Source organism: Festucalex cinctus, chromosome 7 (assembly GCF_051991245.1).
Source record: "Festucalex cinctus isolate MCC-2025b chromosome 7, RoL_Fcin_1.0, whole genome shotgun sequence".
NCBI classification, from domain to species: domain Eukaryota; kingdom Metazoa; phylum Chordata; class Actinopteri; order Syngnathiformes; family Syngnathidae; genus Festucalex; species Festucalex cinctus.
The window spans coordinates 6,817,501-6,826,401 of record NC_135417.1 but is presented as its reverse complement, the minus strand read 5'-3'; positions in this window follow the sequence as shown (position 1 = coordinate 6,826,401).

Below are 8,901 nucleotides of genomic sequence, written 5' to 3'. Positions count from 1 at the left end.
ACGCGGGCAAAAAGAATGGCGGCAGTGTGCGCGCCGCCACGGGCAACAATAGGTCGCTTTATCCCAGTTTTTTTTTTTTTTTTTTTTTTTTTTTTTTTTTTTTTTTAAGTTGTTTGGGGGGAACAAGAAGGATGCTAATAGACTGAGTTGATCCGTCTGATTCATCTCACAGGCTCAAGTGCGCAAAACCAAAGTAGGGATGTAACGATAACGACAATATCGTGATATCTCGATATTAAAACCGCCACGATATATCGTCGTCATCATGTCACGATATTAAAAGCAACATATCTGTTAAAAAAAAATAGGTTGATTTCCATTTGTGCAGTTCTAACACCCTCTGGTGGCTACTTTTTTAGTGCAGTTAAATTTTCATTAGGTATGTTTTGGCCTTTCTATTTATTTATTTTTTTTAAATCGACGCTAATTGTCAGATAAAGGGCAACCAAATATGCTTGTGAACCGAGTCAATATGTGGAGGAACTGAGTGAGGGCCGATGTCATGTGCTTGCAGTTATATTGTTAGCAGGCGACGTGTGAGCCCCAAAGTGGAGCCAATCCATTACAGCAAAGCGCTCTTGATCCCTTCGCTTCGACGCGCAAGCGTGGCTGATTAAATGGAAGCCCATTTTTCACGCCCGTGCCGGCCGACCGGGAGGCCTGAATGGGTCCGACACGGTCGCGACAGCAACACATGGTCGCGGAATAGGAAACTCTTTCATCGCAAAAAAGTACTTTCAACACTAGGGCTGGGTCTAAAATATCCATATATAGATATGGAATCGATATTCCTTTTCATAGCACACTATCGATTCATAAAAGCATGAATCAATACTTTTAATCAGGCTTTTTTTCCCCCCCCGTCCACGTAAATTAATGTGCCAAATGCACCCACCCAAATAAAAAAAAGTAAAGTAATAATTAGACAGAAAACCACAAAATGTGGATGAATAATTATACATGTGTCGGTTAAAATACAGGTAAATTTGTTTTTGTTTATTTATTAACCACCGGAACCTTCGCATAAAATCGGTCACAGGAATGTAACAGATACGGAAGCATAGAGCTGCCAATGTGGAGTAAACATTTTTGGCTGGTGAGTATGTTCAAACATACTCGCAAATATGTTCGAACGTATTGAAATCTGTTTGAACATACTTGCAAATATGTTTGAACGTATTGAAATATGTTCCAACATACTCGCAAATACGTTCGAACATACTCGCAAATATGTTTGAACGTACTTGTAGGCTACATGCTACAAAGTTAGCATACCTTCCCATAATGCCACGGGGTAATATTTGCGCATGCGCGAGTGAAAACAAAACCCAATTTTTTTAGGCATTTGGGCCACATTACCAATTCATTAGAAAATTAAGTAGACAAAAAACAGTGTTCATTTGTAACTTTTATGATTTATAATGTCTGCCGTGCATGATTTAGGTTCGTCATTTTTCGCTCCATAATGCAACTGGGTATTGAAATCTGATGAAACGTTTTTAAGGATGCCGTGAATGATCTTTGTCACATTAAACCAAATTCACAGAACGTCACTAAACAACAAAAAAAAATTTTTTTTGTCAAAGTCACTGTTGTGAAGAAAATGTATCTTCACAAAAAGCTTGTTTTCTCATCTTTTCAATTTTCGATCAATGGCACTCAAATTACATATTTTCAAATGGTGATATTATTAAAAAATGAAAAAAAAAAAAATCGGATATACGTACATTTGTTGGCAGTTTGACGTGGCCACACTAGGGGGAACCTGGGAGCAGAATTTTGTCAACGATGATCGTTGCCGACTTTTGCACGTCAACATCATCATCAGAAAGCGCCGCGCTCGCGTCTTCCTGTCGCCTTTTTAACGGATCGGGCCTGGCGAGCCGCGGGCTTGCTTGGCACTGTCTTGTCTGGCGAGATAACTCCGGAGCCTTGATGAAGTGCCGTGACATTTGCCGCTGCCCGGAAGGGAAACCGTAACCCTGACTTCTTTTTTTTTGTTGTGGTTTGTCTCGCGTCATCAGAAGGTCAAATTGTACAACGTTTTACTTCATGTCCAAACAGCCATGAAAGACAGAAGAGGACAAAAGAACAAAACGTTTTCCGATTCATTCCTTATCCGTTATTAGAGTGTTGTGACCCAGCTGGACATTTTCTACAGCTTACACGTAGTCGTGCTCACAAAGCATCTTGTTTACAAAACTACCTAGCGAAAATGTGCTTGGTTTTAGTCTTTAGCAGTTAATTTTATGCATGAGCCTTTGGGGCTGATTTGAAATGTGATTTGAAGTCGATTCATTTTGATATGAACCGGAATAAGGACATTTGAAAGTGTGTCACACAGAGGTGACATCGTCTCGCACCAAAAGATGGCGTCGCTACCATGTTGTTTTTTTAAATATTGCGCGCAAGTGATACACAATTCTTTAAAAAAAAAAAAAAGGGAAAAAAATGAAAACTAATACTAATACTGAAACTAACTAAAAGTAAACTAAAACTAAGCATTTATTAAAGAACTAAATATAATAAAAACTAACATAACCACTCTGAAAAATAATTAAAACTAACTAAAACAAAACTCAAAATGAAATAAAAACTAAAATGAAAAATTACAAAACTATAATAACTCTGGTACACTTTCATACATTATAAAATATGCAGACCAAAGCTTTTGCAACCGAATCTATACAAATGTATCATAGATCATTAAATGCAAATAAACTTTTGCCATAATATGCCATTTTTTTTTCTTACAGACCGACACATTTTAAGAATTTTCAAAACATTTTACATGATGCTTTAGACACCCAAATACTCAAGTACTAGCGTATTAAAATATATATATTTTTGAAATATATTTTAATTTTTAGGGGTGGAAGTTTTGTGTTTTTTAAAGAATTTTGGAGGTTTAAACTATTTGCTTATTAAAAAATATATATTTTTGGGAAATATATTTAAATTGTTTTAGGGTGGAAGTTTGGTGTTTTTTGAAGAATTGTGGAGGTTTCAGCTATTTGCGTATTAAAAAAAAATATATATATTTTTTGGAAATCTATATACATTTTTGGGGTTGGAAATGTGTTTTTTGAAAATTTTTTGAGGTTTAAACCATTTGCATATTAAAAAATAAATTTTTTTTGGAAATATATGTTAATTGTTTTGGGTGAAAGTTTTTTTTGAGAATTTTGGAGGTTTCAACTATTTGCGTATTTCATATATATATATATATATATATATATATATATATATATATATATATATATATATATATATATATATATATATATATATATATATATATATATATATTAGGGGTGTTAAAAAAATCGATTCGGCGATATATCGCGATACTACATCGCGCGATTCTCGAATCGATTCAATAATCGGCAGAATCGATTTATTTTTTTTATTTTATTTTTTTTTTAAGGATTCACACCTTGAGCATGGAAGAATGTTATATGAACGGAACATTAAACCTTAATATTTTATTTTAATGCTGTTCAAACATGAAACAGATTACAACCTCTATAAGACTGAAATTTCAGATAAATAAATAATACATTTTCATATAAATCTTACACTCTACAAGCTTACTGATTAGTATTTTCTAAATTTGAATGAAAAAAAATCGCAACAATCGACTTATAAATTCGTATCGGGATTAATCGGTATCGAATCGAATCGTGACCTGTGAATCGTGATACGAATCGAATCGTCAGGTACGAGGCAATTCATACCCCTAATAAATATATATATATATATATATATATATATATATATATATATATATATATATATATTTTTTTTTTTTTTTTTTTTTTTTTTTTTGGGGGGGGGGGGGGGAATATTAACATTATTTTGGGGTGGAAGTTTTGTATTTTTTGAAGAATTTTGGAGGTTTCAATATTTTTTCCATGCAATGAATTTCAATGGACATCAATTACAGTCCTTATCACCCACTAATAACCGGGGTCATTGTATTACAATATTTTGAGTCAATACAAAACAATCCTGCAGCTTACACAAACACATATCATAATGAACAAAATACAATATCGCATAAGTAATAATGTAACTCTTCCCATGATGCATTGCCTTTTCTTTTCATTGACCATTTCAAAAGGGACTAACCTAATTACAGGCCCATCCAGTAAATTCCTTCCCCCAGATCCGTCCAAACAAAGCATGACTTATGCATCACTTGACCGGCAATACGTGACCCCCGCTCGGACAACAAGCCCCACCCCCCACAAACCCCGACCGATCCTCCTGGAGGGTGTTAAGACCTGTCGCTGGCCTCCCCGGGGAATGCTGGGAAAGGAAGGCCTCCACATCTGTCCTCCGCCTCGGGCCCCCGGGGAGACCGCGGGAAACGTGACATTCCTCCATTAAGCGGACACCGCCGAGCGAGACGAGCACAAGGACGGCGATGACGAGGAGGGAGTGCAAACACCAAACAAATAAAAAACAAAAATAAAAGTCATTACGTGGGGAACTGATGACTTCATTTAAGATCATAAAAGATTTAGTGTTTGTTTTTTGTTTTTTTAAACGAGTCAACATACGCTGCAAAAAACGGGCTTGAAAAAATGCTCAAGTATTGAAATGAGGAATAGATGACCTCAATCATGCAAAATAGTCTACCAACTGAAGAGGAACATTTAACTTCTTAACTGCGGTTTCTTTTTACTTTTTTGTAGCCTGCCCCAAAGCTCAAAACTGAAAACCAATGTCTAATAACTAGTACACTTATAGGGGGACAAAAAGTAGTTCTGCACTAATAAGGAAACTATTGAAGAATTATTATTTTTTAAATATGTAAGAAAACCTAATGGTTCTATTGGCATGTGATTTTGCTGAAATAGCATAACACCTTCCTCATTTTATGACTATTCTTTTTTTTTAAATTCATTTGCTCCCAAAAACGTATAAATACGTTTTTTATGCTAGAGCATACAGAAGGCTTTGAGCAGCCTCTGAACTGCAAAGAAGGGTTGAAGAAATGTAAGTATTACACAAATGGCCAGCAGGTGGCAGCAGCGTATAAGAGATCAACCAGGGCCATGTTGTAAAACAAAAAAACAAAAAAAAAACAAAAAAAAACTTTTACTCACATTTCGAAATAGATTTGTGAATAATGTTGAAACTTAGCTATATTCGAATGCTAATTGCTGCTAATAAACTGAGTCATACGTATGTTTGCTCATCTTCCTGACCTTTTTTTGTTTGTTTAAACAATTTGTTTTAGAAAATTTCATCTCATCAAATGTTCCTGTTCTACTGGCAGACAAGTTTTCTTAAACAAAAGTATATTTGTAGAATTGTATTCCTTTTTTCTCGTGAGCAGTTGTTGACATCTGTTTACTTGTGAAAAGTCACATTTTTCTTGTAATATACTGTATACGTTGTGACAGATTCCTCATTTCAGTTGATTTTTTCTTTCTTTTGGTTGACTTTTCTGCAGTGGGAGTGGTTTTATTTGTCATCAGCGGAGTTTGTTGGGATGGATGTCGTTTTTTTTCCCTTTCTCCTCTTGTTGTTGTTGTTGTTGTTGTGAAGTTATCCCTCAGCTTTGAAAAGCCCCGAAGGAGGGAAGAAGGCAACCCTCCATCAAAAGTGGAGGAGGAGGTGGCTGGTGGAGCTGTGATCTTTAGCGCACACCCCAAGCCCCGCCCCCTGAACGCCCTAAAGCGAGGGCAGGCAGCAGGGAAAGTGATTAGAAGGAATACTCCCCTCCCTCCTTCCTCCGCCCATTTTCACATCCACTTGTGACACTTTTTTTCTGGCCCTGCGTGAGTGGGGCGAGATGCTCATTCCCTCGCCATACTCGGTAAATACGCCTTTTGATTTGTCACACTCTTGATTGGGTATTACCAAAACCGCCGGCGAGGGTTTATTTTACTGCAAGAAATGAAAAGTGTCTAATGGTGGTCGAGTGTGATAATTATGCATAATGGACTTTTTTTTTTTTACCTTTATTTGTAAACGAGGAGGTGTGCGCCATCCGTGGGGTGGAAGTGGGGGGGGGGGGGGGGGGGGGGGGGGGGGCTAAAACTGATGTCAGCGTGTGCGTATATATTCTTTATCTGTCGGACAGCTGGAGAGTTTACGTGTGTCAACGAGAAGACAAGCAGTGTCACACGTTCACACGGTGGCGGGTAGTGGCCGGGTGCGAGGTGGTGACCCCTTGTGTGTAAAGCGCCCCCCCCGACCCCACTCAGCCCAAGCAGCCCTGCTGTCCCCGTGCGTTTAAGATCTTTATTGGCCCTCTAAAGTCATCAGCGCTCTGCCGCCTCCTTCTAATGGACTCGGTAATTGGTCACGATGAGCTGCGGGGAAAAGCAGCTTGGGCGGCTAACTAAGTGGCATTGTGTCATTAGCATGCTAATGCTAATGCGTACCTCATTTGCACACCAATGAACACAAATCAGTCGTCGTTTGCCGCAATGTTGACTTTGCGTCATGAAGGGGCGTTTGATGACACTTTTATTTCGCTGCGCTGTTGAAAAATGACGGCCATCTTCATCATTTAAATTGCCCTGGGATTAGATGAGAGGAGAGATGAGATTGGAAGAGATGAGATGAGGAGAGATGATATGAGAGATGAAATGAGAGATGAAATGAGAGCTGAAACGAGAGATGAAACGAGAAATGAAATGAGAGATGAGATGAGTTGAGATGAGAGGAGAAATGAAATGAGATATGAAATGAGATATGAAACGAGAGATGAGATGAGATGAGTTGAGATGAGACATGAGATGAGAGATGAAACGAGAGATGAAATGAGAGATGAAATGATAGATGATACGAGAGATGAGAGACAATGAGACCATATGAGAGATGAGCTATTATATGAGAGATGAGAAATGAGAGAGTAGAATGATGTGAGATGAGGGACGAGAGTTAATATGAGAGATGAGATGTGAGAGATGAGACACACGAGATGAGAGACGAGACAAGATAAGAGATGAGATAAGAGAGACATGAGAGATGATAAATCAGAGATGAAAAATGAGCGATGACATATTTGTTTGACGTTAACGAGTTTGACGTTATTGCATGTGTTTTTGTTCAAAATCCACTAAAAACTCAATCAGAACTCCTTTGGGTGGCAAATGGATGTATTGACGAGTGCTGTCAATCATCTTGAGCCTGAATTGACCAAGGAAGTGCTTGGCGGTGCGTTCACGAGCCACAGTAAAAAAATAAAAATAAAAAATAAAAATAAAAAACGGGAAACTTTTGCTCTTTCTTTTTTCCCTCTCTCAGCTGTGTGACCCAAAAGGTCCGAAAGGTGCTGACTGGACACGCCGTCATTGACGGAGGCCAACCCCCCACGCGATCTTTTCTTTTCTTTCCCGCAAGATGCTCTTGCTGGACGAACAAGTGGCACCTCCTTGTTCTGGATGAGAGGAGGACAACAACTGTATAAAAGCCCCCCCCCCCCAACCTCCTCTTTCTCTTGCTGACCACTACTCAAGAAATACCCCCCTCCATCATCCCCCCGTGACCCCCCCCGCCATCGGGCCCTTTCACTGGGCACACAATGGCCGCCTGGAGTCGTGTTATTTGAGGCACTAAAGAGACGCCCGCCCCCGAGACAAAACCAACCCCACCCCCCCGCCGAGAGATTTCTAGCCGGCAACTCTGCTAATGACAGGTTTCATGCAACCATTGCCACCAACACAACACTGAGTGGGGGGTGGAAGGGGGCGCACTGGCACAACACTGTGCTCACCTGCTACAACCGCAAAAGTTGCCTCCCTCAAACTCATCAGCACACCTGGAGACACTGACACCAGTATTACACACACACACACTTTCACGACCCACTGACCTGTATATATGAATGGATAGCCCTGTACAAGCCCGTGCAAGCCGTTGAAGTCACAGGGCGGCCATCTTGTTACTCCCACCTCACGAGCAGACTACTGTATCAACTAGACAAAGTGAAATTTCTGTAGAAATTCCGTGGGAATGCAGAAAGCTGAATGCCAATAAAATATTTCCCAAGCGAGATTTGAACCAACGCACTTGCAGGTCTGCAGAACGCCAGGCGAGTATTTAACATGTGAGCCAACTTGGCTTGTTGAAAATCATGGCTAATGGCCTATATTATATGTACAAGTGTTTTGTATACTGTAAATGTATAGGATGGTATGGCGAGAAACATTTCTTGGGAGTAGCAATAAAAAAAAGAAATATAAATTTCTCGGTTTTGCATTATAATGCAATACATTTCATGTTATAATAATATATAGTACAAATTTTACATTTGAATGTCACAAGTTTCATGTTATAAAGTGATAAATACATTTCCAAAGTAGAACTTAAAAAGTTTCACACAATAACCTGATACATTTTGCATTATGATGTGATAAATGTGATGTTAGTGTGATAAATTTTACATTTAATGGCATGAGTTTGCTTGCTTAATGATTCCCTTTTTTTTTTTTTTTTTTTTTTTTTAAACCACCACAAGAAGCCGTTCATGATTGTATGAGCTTCCATATATCGCCATAACGTCATCCTCGCTTGCTTTTTGCTTTTCCAAAGGAACTCCTCGTTATATAAGTGTGTGCGTGTGTGCGCAGATGCAAAAACACGCGGCCCATCTCAGGAGATTTGGATTAAAGCAAAAATAAACAGACGGATTGACGTGCACCCCGGCAACGGATGTCCCACAATTCAATACAACGCAACAATCGTCAACATCGTTTCGTTGGGCGGATTAAATCTCTCGCTGTGTGTTTTTGAAAATTTGTGGGGGGGTTGTGGCGACAGATGTGCCAGACAGATGTGGAGGTCGGTATTATGGGAGCGCTTCTAAGTGGCTTGCTGCGAGATGACCAAGTAGGTCAAGAGACTCAAGGCGGGAGTGACGGCGCGCACAAAGCGAGC